The 16,342-nt window shown below is 36.1% G+C and overlaps 2 protein-coding genes across 4 annotated transcripts in view; one reads left to right on the top strand and one right to left on the bottom strand.

The window, feature by feature from the left end:
- LOC113053156 (integrin beta-like protein 1) overlaps positions 1 to 4,708 on the top strand; it is a 54,089-nt gene extending 49,381 nt beyond the window's left edge. Inside the window, exon 12 of the mRNA XM_026217938.1 lies at positions 4,120 to 4,708. The gene's annotated coding sequence lies outside the window, so the exon portion shown is untranslated. The remainder of the gene's footprint in view (positions 1 to 4,119) is intronic.
- LOC113053157 (fibroblast growth factor 14) overlaps positions 1 to 16,342 on the bottom strand; it is a 124,179-nt gene that overhangs the window by 13,761 nt on the left and 94,076 nt on the right. The gene's annotated exons all lie outside the window — the stretch shown is intronic.

Genomic DNA, 16,342 nt, shown 5'->3' with positions numbered 1-16,342 from the left:
TTTTTTTCACACATTAAAACAAATTGTTCTATATATTACTGAAAGTACTTTTTACAACTATTTACAACATATCTTAGGTTTAACATTAAAAATAATAATAAATAAAAACATTAGTTTTGAGCCCAGCCCTGCCTCCACGTGTTCTGGTGTCTTCGGGAGGTGAATCTCTTGGCGAAAGGCCAGCATCTCCTCAGGGACTTGGAGGACAAGGTGGTGGACAGTGGAATGAGGCATATCAAACACTCGAGATCACTCTGTATAATGTAGCACTGGCAGAGTAAGACAGAAATGAAACACCAGGGTTTAGATTGTGGCACCCATCACTGTCGCCATTCACTTCTCAGAAGATCTAGCAGCACTGTCAGGGCCTCCCTGCCAAAACTGTTAAAAAACCTGTCCAACACTGGCACATTCAGCTTTATCCTGCAGTACAGGGATCTGGTCTGATTTAGGGAAAGAAGGAAAAGAGAATTTCAGAGCTATGACAACATAATTAGTAGAAGAAATACTGAGATATTTTAGTAAACTACTTAAGCAACTACTAATAGCTTATTGGGAAAAAGTTACTTGTCATATTTATAACCTTAGCTAAAGGGATAGTTCACCCAAAAATTGTCAGAATTGTCCTTTTTGGCTGAACTATCTTTAAGTAAAAGTATTATCTTGCATACTCTAATATACTTAAGGTATTGAGAGTAAAAATAAAGGTATACAGTATCGCTCTGAAAAAGAATTCGTCAGAAAGGTTTGCATTACATTTACACTTACATTTAGTCATTTAGCAGACGCTTTTATCCAAAGCGACTTACATATGAGGACACTGGAAGCAATCAAAAACAACAAAAGAGCAATGACATATAAGTGCAATAACAAGTCTCAGTTAGCTTAAACACAGTTCACATAGAAAGGGCTTTTAAATAATATAATAAATAAAACGTGTGTTCGAAGTGTGTTCACTTAACTTTGGGACACAGCTTGTGTGTTACTGTACACTCTCTTCGGTTGCAGACATGTGAAATCACACCATTAATTTCTGCCTCAATAATATTTATATTTGCATACTATTCTACCTTTGCAAGCTCTTTGCGTACAAAATGCTACAGTGATACTTCTTGTCAGTCAACTACTGACTTGTAGTGTCGAACATGCTATTAATCCTTCCTCTCTGTCTTTCATCTCTTTGTTGATTATGATTATGAAGTGAATTTGTTTTTTTTTTGATGATGAATAGCTAAGAGCCCATTGCCTTTTGAAGAGCAGTCTAACCGCAAGCCCTCCGTTCAGCCTCCCTGAAGAGAGTGACCTTTCGGCTGTGGTCGATTTTTAACACCAGCTCCATGAAAGAAAATGTCCCTAGATTTTGAGTGCACTTTAAGTGTCTATGCTTCAGCTCTCTTGTGTGTTTACTCAGAAAATAAGGAGAAAAAAAATCATGTGAAAACCTACAGCAAACTCTGTTTATACTTTAGGTTCTAAATCTTGAATCAAGCCTCATTTCAATGCAAACCAGATGAGAGGATCAGAAATCCAACATCAACTATAGTATTGGTAAAAACAAACAAATAATTACCCTGTTGAAAATATCTCAGTGCATGCAGTATTTATGCCACTCTTGTCTGAATGATACATCATGCATAAAGCTCTAAGAACAGAGAGACATTAATACTGAATGGCTGGTTGTGGTCCAGTTCACACTGGCATAGGCTGGTACCGAGAGCTGAGAAGGACACCCTTACTGTAGCAGGGTCATTCTCTGAAAACAGTGCCATTTGAGTACTGTGTGTGTCTCTGTGACTTACTACTGATAAATTTAACACAATACTAAACTTGATCACATTACTCGATAAGTTTAAATCAAACTGTTTAATGTGTAATGCATAAAAACTAGTGCTGTCAAAATTAGCGCGTTAACGCATTCGATTAATTTGAAATATTTAACGTGTTAAAAAAAAATAACGCAATTAACGCGGTTGCAGTTTTTTTTATTTCCAGTTGTGGAAATAAAAATGTTTTACTGTATTTTTTATCAAATAAATTCAGCCTTAGTATAAGCATAATAGAGTTATTTTAAAACTTTTTTTTAATTAACCTTAAACTTCTGAATGGTACTGTAACTGTACAAAAATGGAGGCATACTCAAAAAAAAATCAATAAATAAATAAAACCTTATTTGTTGACCACTAAACTTAATATTGGGGGATGTCTATGGCTATTACATTCTGAGGTGGGAAATATTATTTTCCTAAATTCAGCAGTAAACTTTTTTAAAAGACATGATTTTAAAAATAAGATTTTTAGCACAAATGGCACAATTTCCTGTGAATGACAGTCGCAAGTCAGTCTAAGAACTCCACACAATGCTCGCCCTTGTGGGAGATCTCAATGGATAAACTTCCTGTGAGCCAGGGCTGGCCACCAAAGAGCTGTTGATCTTTAAATTGAGGCCAGTCTGGTCTTAAAGGAGTAATCCAGCAGTCATTATTGACTAGCCAGGAGATGTGAGGTCTCTCTAACAAGCTGACAGACTGCAGCAAGGCAGTACTCGGGGCTGTGGCAGTCACACAGCGCACAATTCCCTAGCTGTCAGCCTGAGAGAGATGTAGATGACACACAGTCCAATGCCTTAAGAGAGAATCATGGATTTTGCCTTTAGGCCTTCAGCTGCATCATGGGATTGATTTGAAAAATGCATCAAATATTTGTGCGGTAAACAACAGCATTTTGTCAGCTTGAGGAATCCCTAAGTATTATTCAGTGGCCAACTTTTCCTGCATCACTTATTCTGTGGACATTAATAATGCCTCAAATTGTGCAGCTTGATGTCAAGAAGTGTGCTATTTCTTTCCTATGAAAATAGATGTAAAAAATCCATAGACTTAAATTGAAGTAAGATGACCACCTATGAAGATGCTAAAACTACTTAGAACACACCATGGCTGCAAATCACTCAGAAAACCATAGCATTTAAGCTGAAAATCACTGAAAACAATGTGACAGCAAGGTTTCTACACTTAGCCGCTCACATTTTTTTCATGTGTTTTTTGCTCTTACTCATCCTTCAAAACAACCAACATGACTGATCTTGGGATCTGTACTGGCATTTATTTCTAGAATGACTGTGTGACTCAAGAAAGCCTGTAATACCTGGAGATAAATGTCAGTTAGCATCTCAATGGCAGTTGTCCGGTTTGGACTAGCGACTAGGCTGCAGGTACATGAGCTGTGACGTCAAAGGCTGCAAAGATGGAGAACTCCATTTCACACTTTTAAGAGTCCTCTAAAGAATTCTGTAGGGATGTGGGTTTAAGCTAAAAATATAGCAGGGTTGGTTTGAACTTGTATATGCATAGACGTGTCTCCCTCATAGACAGGATTTTCCTCCAGCAGGGAATCCTGTCTGCCAGCGAGCACAGTGAGTCACCTTCCACCTCACATTCACAGCTTGTGTGTGTGAGCAAACGTGTAAATGATTATTTCAAATCTTTCGTCCAATTTCTGTTTTGAATCGTTAGCCAATAGTTCCTTCAATCCTATTTGCCAGATTCAGCACATGCAGTCTGGTTTGGAGATGTGCACTTTATCACAAATGAAAATCTAGGGTGAAATTTGCTGGACCATACTCTTTGAAAACTTGCATTTCATTTTGTGTAGCCAAAAATACAGGAAGGATATCAGGGTTTTCCACTCAAATGCTCAGGAAATTGAGGAATACTTTTTTTCACTAGGGGTGCACCGATCAAGATCGGCCGTTCAAATGCGCATCTAGTCAGTAAAGCCGGTTAATCAGCCGGTAAATTCCATCAGGTGCGTGATTTCACATAGAGCAGCTGTTACTACACAGAGCCGTTGTTCACTGACTAGCTGCGCAAATCCACATTCATTATCAGCGTTTATTTGCGCAGCTAGTCAGTTAACAACGTCTCTGTTTAGTAACAGCTGCTCTTTGTGAAATCATGCACCTGATGGAATTTACCGCTGACTTGAGAACCGGCTTTACTGACGAGATGCGCATTAATGCACCCCTATTTTTCACACAACCCTAATGCGGAGACAAATAGCACAAATATTAAGCTTTATTCCACAATATAACATATCTGTTGAAACCTTTTGTTTCCCCAGATAACACCGATGGAGTCTGAGTGATATGGCTGTTCTCCAGTCAGAGACTCCAACAGAAGATATTTTTCTTTGTTGTTTCAAATTGGGCTTTTACACGCACCTAGGGAGTCAGACTTTGCCTTTCACTGGTCCAGATCGTTGCTCACAGAGATCTGTCAAACCTTCTACACAGAGGAATATGAACTGCACCACGGGGCATATTTAAACCGTCCATCTCCACAAGCATGGGAATGCCTTTCTTTGGCAGTTAAGAAGCCCCATCAGGATAACATTGCTGAAGCCCTGAGGAAAACTTGTAAATGTAAATGTAGCTACTGAAGTTGTGGTATAGTGTATACATGAGAGATATTATTTTGCTTTACTGTCTTCACAGTACAATTGTAATAATGTAAAATACTAAAGGAATTGTTCACCTAAAAATGAATTCTGTTTTCCTATATTCACTCTCGTGTCTTTTTAAATCTGTTTGGCTTTTCTTTTTCTTTTTTCTTTTTTGGGAGACAATGAAAGATATTTAAGTACTTTTGTCAATTCAATAAAAGTCATCCATTATTGATTTGAACCCCATTAACATTTATTTTATTGACAAACACAGTTCAGAAACAGTCTTCAAAATATGTTTGTGTTCATTTTTGAATAAACTATGCCTTTAATTTAAAAATAAAAAGATATCCCTTGGGAAAGTTTAAACAATTTTTTAAAGGGGTCATATGATGCAATTTAAATTTTTCCTTTCTCCTTGGAGTGTTACAAGCACTTGGTGCATAAAGAAGATCTGTAATGTTGCAAAGACTAAAGTCTCAAATCCAAAGAGATATTTTTATAAAAGTTAAGACTTGTCCACGCCTTCCTAAAATGCTTCGTTTATAAACCCCCCCACACATCTACATCACAATGTGGTAATATTTGAATAATGCAAATGTTCTCACAAAGAAAGAAGGCGTATATTTTATTCTCGCTGTTGCCGCCGATGCCATGTCATGGAGACATTGTGTTTCATTGTGAAAGCAAAACTACTTATCCTGTGTTCTGACTCATATGATGAGGGGTGTAACATTTCCGTCACACGCATGAGTAATTAAGCCAATCACAACGGAATGGACATCTGGCCAATCAGAGCACACTTCACATTTCAGAACAATGAGCTTTGTAAAAAATTACATGTTTTCAGAAAGGAGGGGCATAGAGGAGAAACAATAATGTGCAGTATATGGAAAATAATGTGTTAGGTTTTTTTTACCTTAAACTGCATAATTTACACATTTCATTACACCAAATTAAAAAAATAATATGACCCCTTTAACCCTCTAAGCAACAAAGTCGCAATATTCTGACAAGATGTCATATTTAATAAAATAGAAATAAAGTAGTTCCTAATATGGTGTAATATCTCATTTGTGTTCCCTTCGATTCTAGACTATCTTTACGTCATGTTCCTATTCAAAGTGTTTGAGGTAAGCTACCGTGTCATTGATGTGGAAGCAGTTCAGTTCGTAGCATGCAAATAAATAGTGAGATTTGTGAGACAAAATTGTCAAATGGATAATAAAAAGTCATATTGTGAGGATGTGTTGCAAATGTTATTTGCCGATTCTGACTCTGAGGGGGAATATTTGCCTTTTGGAAATGACGATCAGTCGTCTAACAGTCGCGCTTCTCCCGGTACATCTTTGCAGCTCAATAGTGCCGCAGTGCAAGGTGAGAGTGTTTTACGAAGCACAAACAAATGATCATTTTGTCCCTTTGCACAACGGGGATGGGGGTGGCAGGGGTGGACGTGGTCATAATGTCCATAGGAGACCTGTCGGCAGACAGTACAGGTGCAGTCAGTGTGGAGTAGGTGCGATCTGCGCTGTGCCATGAAATGAGAGGTACCATCCTCTCAAGAACTATAAACTGTGTCAAATAGATACCTGATTGGGCTGATAGCTGGTCAACTGATCAAATATAGAAACATGCATTTTACTATGGCACAGTAATACAGTAATAAATGACTACTTTAAGTTTTTTTTTTTTTTTTTTTTTTTAAACAAACAAAAATAAAAATGTAAATATGTTCAAACATCCATTCACTGAATATTACTGATGAACTGATCAAAAAGTAGGCTACTGTTCACATGTGCTTTACTACTATATAGTGAAATATTATAGTAATAATTTAGTACTTTTTCGTGTTTGATTGTTGGCTTCCTCTTTTCTGATCATTTGGAAAGAGGATAAAAAGACACACATAAAAAAACATGCAAATAACAAACATCAGTTCAGTATCTACTAGGGATGCACCGGTTGACCAGCCATAAATCGGAACCGGACGGTTTTTGTTTGAAATACGCGATCGGCAATCGGACAGTTTTTGGTATTTTTTCGACCAATTTTTCCGGAAGTGCGCCCGCGTGCACATACTACATTGTAATCATTCACTATCATGTCATTTGTGTGAAAGTATTTCGAAATCTGTGCGCAGGACACGAACAGCCGTTCAGTACTGGAGGTGCAGAGCTACATGTCTGAGGCACAGATAGCAGGAAGCGAACAGCCGACTGCACAAAATAACAGTCCCTTTCCTGCTCAATGAAGCTGCGCAAGTGTATCTGTACCTGTCCGCGCCCTGCCCAAGCGGAGACAGTGAAAGATCTTCAGCTCAACTTCTCACGTGTTGGATGAGAAATAAAACGTACTAAACTGCAGTGTTGTGGGTAACGCGTTAGAGTACTCTAATTACTTTTTTCCTGAAATTTGTAACTTAACGCGTTAGTTTCGTGCGTAAGTAATCAGTAACTTCGTTATTTTATTTTTTTTAAAAGTAATCCGTTATTTTAAGGAAAGGAAAATCCCGACTGCAGCCTGCTTTTTGTCAGACAGTAGTCCTAGGTCTACTGTGCCACCTGCGGATGTATCAGCGGAGCCGAAGCTCTGTGACCGTAAAGTCAATGGCTGTGATGCGTCTGTGCCCTGCACCTGACCCTGTGTGTGTGGGGGGCTTTTTTTTTTTTCGAACTCCCGGCAAGATAGCAGAGAGGACAGCGTTTGGTTTATGGAAGTACGCACATTATTTTCAATTTGTCAACGAAAAAGAAAAGAACATAACGTTAAAATGCACACTCTGCTTTGGTGAAAAGCTTCTTTCGCCAAAAATTCTACCTCAAATTTAACGCTACGTTTTAATCACTACTTTGAAGAGTAAATGTAAGAGGACTGTGTTAAAGCGAATTTAGGCTTGTGACTGTGAGTGACACTTTAATAATAATTAGTTCGGCTATTAAGCGATTTGTCATTTGCCTGTGTGGCAGTGAAGGATTTAATTCGGTTTGTTATCATTTTTGTTTGACAGGCAGCTGTTAATTTCTGTTAGATCGTTGGCTGGCTGGTTGTTCATCATTTTTAAATGGATTTAAATCTGCAAGCCTGTTTAAGGTTGTGTTTACAAGTAAGCATACTTGGTTACGTTAGGTGCGAATTTTGATTAATAATATGTTCTGTGATAATAAATAAAACGCCATGTGGAATAGCCTATTGTTGACTGTCTTTCCTGTTATTGTTATCCTGCAGTGTTAATTTAGTCGGATGACTGACGTTATTCATTGTCGGGAGTCACGACTTCTAGGTGCATTTAAAGGGGCCGGGGGGCTATGTCTGTCGTGTGTGAGCCGCTGCAAACGGCTTTTAATTTTTGGTAACGCATGAGTACTCTAACGCGTTACTTTTATGAATAGGTAACGCTGTATCATAACTGATTACTTTTAATTGATGGTAACGTTGTAACCTAACTAACTACTTTCCAAAGTAACTATACCCAACACTGCTAAACTGTGACAAAACTTTTTTTTTTTTTGTAAAGTAGAACATGCATACATGTTTGAAAAGCCAGAAGTAAATGTCAGTTCTGTATAGGATGATTATTTTTATTTTACCTTAAAATTATATTGACTGAATTTGATTTTAAAATCACCTGCAGTAGCACACTGACAAAAAGTGTTTAATTCATCCAATTAAAACATTTTAGGGTAATGATTCACATCAATATTTTTTTACTTGAGACAACAGTTATTTATTTTTCATTGGCTCAAGTTAAAAAAATATAGATGTGAATCATTACCTTTATTTATTTATTTTTTTTTATTGGATGAATGAAACACTTTGCATCTTTGTTTTATTCACATCAACATTATTTGATTTTAACATTTTGGAATAATATTTATACAGCATACTTTTATTTAGTCTCTCTGGTAAAGACCAAATTTAAAAACTAAAATACTGAATGCTGATTAAGAAACATCTTATTGTGGTGTTTGGACTGTAGAACTATGCAGTTATTGCCTTTAATTTCACATGGTTACATTTAAGGCCAGTTCTATGTAGTTTCAACCCAAGTCAAAAACAAAAGCTAAATGCTGATGTCTATACCATCTATGTTTGTATTGAATGTAGGTTACTTACAGTGCAGTTACTGCCGTTAATTTCAGATGGTTATGGTTATTGTTTTCAGTTTGGCCTATTAAATACCAAATAAACATCTTGTTTATGCACACTTTCCTTTCTTTCTTGTTTGAAAAAAAATCGGAAATCGGTATCGGAATCGGCCAGTTTGCTTATAAAAAATTGGTATCGGAATCGGCCATAAAAAATCATGATCGTGCATCCCTAGTATCTACTATTTCCTGAATATTATTAAATCCGATACAGTCGCCCCAGATGACGTCATACAGGGGCGTAGCAAGCTTTTCAAAAGTGTGGGGGATGGATGTGGTTTGTTTATAAACAATAAAAATTATGAATACAGTGACAGAGGAGTACAAAATGCAGGGCTTAAAGTTCAATTTACTGAATTTCAGGCTTGCAGCGTTTGGCTGGGAAAAAAATAATCCTACATTAAAAAAAAAAAAAATAATCAGAAAAGGGGAGAAAAAAAACACCCACATAAAGCGTTTTCTTTGATGTATAAATAATGTAACAATTTACTGTTTTTAAACATTAAAATAATATACACTTTTCTTTCATAGTTCTTCAACAGGTATGCACACAGCTATAATAACAGTATCCCAATAATAGCAATTAGCATTAGTCTAAAAAACTAAATATAATACCGAAAACATTCGACGTGTCAACAAAACGATAACAGAACATCTTCCCAAACACATATCAAGCTTATTTAAAAACCTCTAAAGCATAAACACTCATTCAAAATACCTGGAAAAGGGAGATGTAAATAACCATAACCATAAGTTCCCGCCTCCTCAGCACGAGCTGACCGATAACACCCCAAGAGAGGCGGGACTTAAGGCAGAACAGCCAATCATCAGCCGCTCACACTCAAAGCCGGTGTCATGTTTGAGAGGGAGGGGGAGGAGGCAGCAGCAGCGAGCGCAGAGACAGAGCGCAGAGAAACGGAGGAGCTACTGTAGTAAGGCGTTTGTGCAAAACTGCAGAAAAACTGCAGAAAACGTGCGGGTGTTGAACTCTCTCATCGAGAAAAGTGTGGGTGTTAAAACACCCACATCCCCCACGGGTGCGACGCCCCTGACGTCATAATATGCAAATTAGATATGTCTATTTACACCCCACGTAAACTTTTGGTCATGCCCAACATTATTATAATTTACAGTATATCTCTATCTTTAAGCCCTTTGAAGCCACAAGCTTTTGAAATCTTGATGTCAAAATACTGATTTCTTTCCAAAAAACTCTGGCACCTAAATGGTTAATATCTAATCTCTTCGACAGCAATGAGATAAAAATGGAGATCAGCTGTTGCATAAACTACACAATGGAGCAAATATCTAATAATGTTTTTAATAATATAATGCGTGTGTGTGCAATTGAAGAGCACGTGCTAACATTGTATGACAGCTGATAGGACAGGAAAAAAAAATTTCTGACATATGGCCTGACTCTGATCTCATCTGACTGCAGTTCACTATTGTTCCACTGAAGATCCCTCGTCATCACTACTTTTACCATGCCCGTTTGACTAGTGCCTGGTGCTGAGGCGAAGTTCTACATAAAAAAATAAAATAAAATAAAAACCTTCTTGTCAAGAAAAACAAATATATATATATATATATATATATATATATATATATATATATATATATATATATACACATAGTATACATACAGAAATTAAATGCACAATATTTTATTCATGCTATGGCACATCATATACATACAGAAGTTAAATTATCAATATTTTCTTCAGCACTTGCATTCAATTCTTGTTTGTGGTCTTTTTTGGGGCTTCACATTAAAAGCGATTGGTCAAATGCAGTTTACATACAACATACAGTGACTTTCTTTGTCAGATTAGGTAAAGCAGATTATACTCATGTGAATCCAAATAATTATAAGCATGCATTAACCTTAAATAGGGCTTTATTCATTGACCTGCAAAGGAATAATGCATCTGTATCATCACTGGAATATAATTTAATCCTAAACTATGCAATAGCCTACATTTATGAAATCCAATGCAACTGTTTAAATTAATCAGACAAAGTGCCCTCACAGAAACTATGAGATTAACAGCAATGGGTTTACCCCTTAAAAAAATTTGTGTACAATTTAAGGTAAAAATATTTACTACGTGTGTCTGGTTATTAGATTTAGTCAGTATTATATACACAGACGGAAAAAAAGTGTCCAATATATATATTTTTTTTTTTTTTTCCTTCATATCTATGAGGGCTGGGCACATCTCAGCCGCTCTGACAGACTTAAATGTTGCACTCCTAGTCACAAGCTGCATCCCAAGATGTTTCAGGTATTTAGATTAATGATGTAACCCCTTAAATGAAATAAGAGACGTCTGCTAAACGAGGGGCTCGCTCCGCACAACAGCAGCATCTTTACACCTCATAAAAAGACCCTTTATGAACGTGTTGTAATTGAGATCTACGGTCAACAACCCCGGATGACATGCAGGAGTTATGACTCCCGGCAGAGCATTTGGACTTTGTTCAGTGACATGTGTTAGCGTGTGCACTTGTTTGCGGAGTTTATTACAGGGTGATCATTTTAATAGGATACCCATTAAAATGAGAAGCAACTCTCTGTGCATTATGCCAAGCATTTGCAAACCAAGCCAGCGGTCTTTATTCCCTAAACTCATCTGTTCAACAGTCCTGTAGATCCTGTGGAGCCAATTTTGAGCAGATCTAAGCCAGGCAGCACAGTTCAAATGTACTGTGTGGTAGGAGAGATGTGATTATGTTGGGGGTCTATCTGTGTTTATAGAGAACTGAGAGATGCCACCCCACACCGCACACACACAAACCATCTAAAGCCCAGAAGAGAAAAGCTGCCAGAGCTGTCAGAGCAGACGTGTATGTGGGAAGAGGAGTGGGTGTTCGTGTATGTTTATAAAACAAGACTGTGGAGGGATCCCGAACAGTTGAAAATATCTCCCCGTCTGGCAACGGGGATGAGGCACGCTGTTAAAGGTAGTGTGTGGGTTGAGCGTCTGTGCTATGCAGAGCGTTACCAAACGAAACCATCTGCGCCTCAGAGATATCTTCTGAGAAACAACTGGAGACGCTGTATCTTGCTTTTCATCTCATAGCGGGTGCATACAGAAATGCCACAGCTTGCGCTGAGAGCTTAGAAACACATTCAGATGCTCCAATCCACAGTTATAGCTGTGACATATATACACCATAACTCAGATTAAAAAGGCTAACTGACTTTGATTTAAGAAGAAACTTTGTTTCCACAAGTAAACTAGCAAATATTGTAGGATTCATCTCACTCTGGATATATGAATAAAGCATAAATTTAAGGATGCAGTATATTTAACGGTATTGCATAAACTAAACACAATTATTGGGGGAGATATTCACATGCTTAAAAAAATGTTAGAAAAACATTTGTCTGAGATCTGCGATCATGTATTAATGCTATTGATTAAATGGAATGGATGTTTTACATTAGCTAATAATAACCTCTTTAAATGTAGTGAGATTAATCTGTCATCTGCTTTTACAGTACATGGGTAATCCAATGAAAACGTGACCTTGTCTTTTTTAATCATTACCTCTGTGTCCTGCCATTTCACCCTCTGTGCACCTCACCCTGCTACAACAGCAGCTGTTGTTTACACTTGTTTTTTATTTTTTGTTGTTGTTATTTATGACCAACCCCTGTCAAAGTTCTCATAGAACCATTAGTCTGAAATTAGAGCCTGAATATTTAAAGCAATGTTAGAGACTGATACAAGTTGTCAATTGATAAAAAAGTATAGCCCCAAGACTTTAATATTACATGAATGCATGAAAAAACTACTTCCTTGCCTTATCTGTGCAAAACTATATCCAGCTCCAGTCATTCTGCAACACGTGCACAAAACCAAAATTGCTTTATTTTGGTTAAGCATAACAAAGGGTGTGTCTCAATCAGCTGGCTATTTCAGTAGTCAAGGAACTGATCCGGGAGTTGGCCATTTTAAAGGAAAGGACAATTTCCTTTACTGAATTTGTACTGAATTAAAATACTTTGACTTGCCCATTTCAAGTGCATTATTGTAAATGTCACATTTGTTTAAAAACCACTGAGAAAGGAGTTCAAATTATTTTCTATGGTAATTGGGGCCCTATGATTTCTTCGATGCGGAAAACACGGACGGAATCACAGAATCCAATCATAAATATGGAATTTACTGAATAATGTGGAATGTCACAGAATTTGTCTTTTTTTTTATTAATTAATCAAAAGTAGGTCATTACACTTAATTCAAAAGGTCATGTTGACTAGTATATGTAAATATTGAACCTGTTGCATGTTCTGTGTGTCTGAGTGTGTGAAGGGCACAGATGTTCGGTTTCATTTACTACACACATACTGAGGCTCGCAGTCATTTCAGCATCTGTTGTCTCACTAAGTGAGGACATAAATACATTAATAACATCTCCAAAACTGTTCTGAGAGTCACTTTACATGCATTTTACAGTTTAATTTGAGTAAAACTAGCGTCATATCATCTAAACATGAACAGTAAAGGTATTAACGGCAACCCGTCAAAATAAAAGTCTGGTTTAATTTGAACACATTTGTACCAGAAATATGTTACTATTGTTCAGTATATTGTAGTCTGCTACTAATACTATAATAAAACAAACATGATTTTTTGTATAATCACACAACATTTCTTCCATGTTCCCTTTGTTTGCTAAAAAAAAATTAAGTTTGCTTAATGTTATATAATTTCAAGATAAATTTAATTAATGTATATAATTAATGTATATACCTTCATCTGATGACCAGAAACATTTAAATACTCAACACAGGATTTTTGAGGCGGAAGAAAAAACATTTCATAAGGCTATTTTAAGAATAAGTTTGAATAAATTACGCAATAATTTAAATAAAACGGAATTTAGGAAAACAATAAAATGGATTTCATAGGGCCTTAGGTAATCGACAATATGATTGCTGGAACATCCCTACAATGTTAGAAAGAGATGAGAAAAAACACCAGTTCCTTTGATGAATTGTGTTATTGCATCTCAAGAACACAGAGTGGGAAGTTCCTGTGCTTTATAGTTCTTAAACCCATTGGTTTAATTTCCTATAAAAATAACTAAAATTACTGACATTAATTCACAACATGAAAAAATAATGACAACATGTAGTTATGACATCAAGCAACAGAAGACAATATTGGAATATTTACTGCCTTTCCTTTTGTAATGTGGTTTGTGATGTAAAATTAATCTGAATGATGTGAAACAGTATTGATTTCTGTACAGTGCTTTCCTTTTGAGAGGAAATAAAAGATGCTCTAGAGCTCTAGGGTCTGTGTGCGTGTATTGTTTGCTGCAAGAGGTGAAGGAGTGCTGTGTTCTTTACATTTTCTGAGCACAGCTTCATCTCTGTGATGGCCCGGTGCGACGACAAAGTTATAGAACAGATCTGTGGGAAGCTGTCTGTACTCTTGGCCTGAGGGGCTGGCATGGAAACATGCTTATTGAGCGTGCAATGGTGCTCATTAAGTTTTCACAAGCAATTCAAAAACACTGTGTAACAAAAATATGCAGTACTTTGTTCTGTAGACAAGTGTGAATGGAGGAAAAAAGGAATAGTGAGATAAAAGGATGAAAGAACATTGACAGGGACATCTGCAGAAAAGTGGTTATTCAAGGTCTGAAGTGAGATTGTATGACAGCCTTACAGCCAAGCAAGCTAATGGAAAAATCAAACACTCTTCACTAGAATGTCCTCCCTTTTCAAGTATTGATGAAAAATCTGATTCATTTCACCAATCCATTTGAGCTATCAGTGTTCACGGAAGTCACGTTTTTGCAAAAAAATTAAATATTTAGATAAAAGTTAGTTAGGCACACATCACTATTGCTCATATTTATTGTTCTTCTAAGCAATCAATAAAAAAGACAATAAAACCATTGGAAAAATCCTATAAAAAACCTTAGGCACAATGCCATAGAAACTTAAGAGTGGGCCTGTATATTATTACCTAAGTATCCACACAGAACATTTTAACAACACCCTCATATTTTTAGGCATAATTTTTTTTTATTTAATTAATTCTCTAGTCAAACTGTTGTTGTTTTTTACTGCTGTTTTTAACATCTAGATTTTGTTGTTGTTGTTTCATTTATTTGTTATATTTATACGTTCTTGTATGCACTAAATTCAGATCTAATGTTTATTTTAATGTTTGTGCTAGATGAATACTGCTATATAATTCTATTAAATTATATAATTACATTATCATTAAAAAGGTTGGATTCTGAAAGATTTTTTTTTAAACAAATACCTTTATTCAGCAAGGGTTCATGAAATGTATAAATTTGACAGTCTGTAATGTTACAAAACATGACAGGAGTGAATTCAGCTTTGGCATTACGCTTTTAAATATATTAATTCTATATTAAATACATTACAATTATTTTAAATTGTTATACAATTTCACAAAATTACTGTTATTAATGTATTTTTGATAAAATAAATATAGCCATGATAAACATAATAGACTTCTTTCAAATACATCTTACCAAAATGTTACCAACCCTAAACATTGTATTGATTCCTCCTTCAGTCCCTTCTGTGATAAATGTCCTGACCAACAATCTTTTTTCATATGATGTGTGAAGGTAAAAAGGTTTAAAAAATTTGGGTGTGCTAGCTTACTAGGGTGAACCCCTCTGTATTATTACTGAATGACAATTGTCTGTTGAATTTCTCTAAGCTAAAAAAAAAAACCTTGCTGGCAGGTTTAACATCTGAAAAAAAGAAAAGAAAAAAAAAACCTTAGCGTAACACAGGCTTCCATAACAAAGCCTGGATATGTACAAGTGGTTGATGCAACTTTTGGGCAACTTATAAAGCTGGAAATACCAACGGCTCAGGTGAACTTGTCACAAATCTCTACATTAAAGATCTGGACTATAGCTGCTGAGAAGATCTACAAGTATATTGCACAAAACAACAACCAGGACCCAGAATGAAAGCCTTAACACTGTATTTTTTATTAATTTATTAATTTATTTATTTTTCTCTCTCTTGACTGATGAAATTCATATTTTATGATTCCTGTGGATTTTGTTTTCTGTTAACTTTTCTATCCATTAAGTAGCCCATTGTAAAGAGACTGTGGGGTTAGGACGAGGGAGGAAGGGTTGGCAGGGATGTTGAATTGATGTGTTTTCATGTTCTCATATTGTTAACAATATTTTTTTTTTTTATCTAATATTTGAATTGTATTCAAAACCTACAATATATAATCTGATAGTTACACAATCTAGAAAACACTTTCCCCTACAAAGCTTCAATTAAGTTTTGTTAGCAGACTTTACTGTTGATTGCTACTTTTTTTTAAATGGTAGCCTGAGGCTGATGCTATTTGAGTAGCTTGGAGTTAGGCAAGCTACAGTTTCAAACTCAGTTAATTGCTGAATGTGTTTTTCTGTAGACCTTGATGGCTTTAACATTGCTATCTACAGCAGCATAAAGAAAAGGCAAGAGTTTGTGATGCTTTTATGAAACATTCATCCAGCCCTAGTACAAAAATAAAATAAAATAAAATTACCGTTGGAATTTTTTGAAGCATCGAAAATACATTTTGGTCCAAAAATAGCAAAAACTACGACTTTATTCAGCATTGTCTTCTCTTCCGTGTCTGTTGTGAAAGAGAGTTCAAATCAAAGCAGTCTGGATATCCGGTTCGCGAATGAATCATTCAGTTCACCAAATCGAACTGAATCATTTTAAACGG

This window comes from Carassius auratus, chromosome 34 (assembly GCF_003368295.1).
Source record: "Carassius auratus strain Wakin chromosome 34, ASM336829v1, whole genome shotgun sequence".
Taxonomy (NCBI): Eukaryota; Metazoa; Chordata; class Actinopteri; order Cypriniformes; family Cyprinidae; genus Carassius; species Carassius auratus.
The sequence above is the reverse complement of the archived record's forward strand: the minus strand, read 5'-3'. Positions and strand labels throughout refer to the sequence as shown.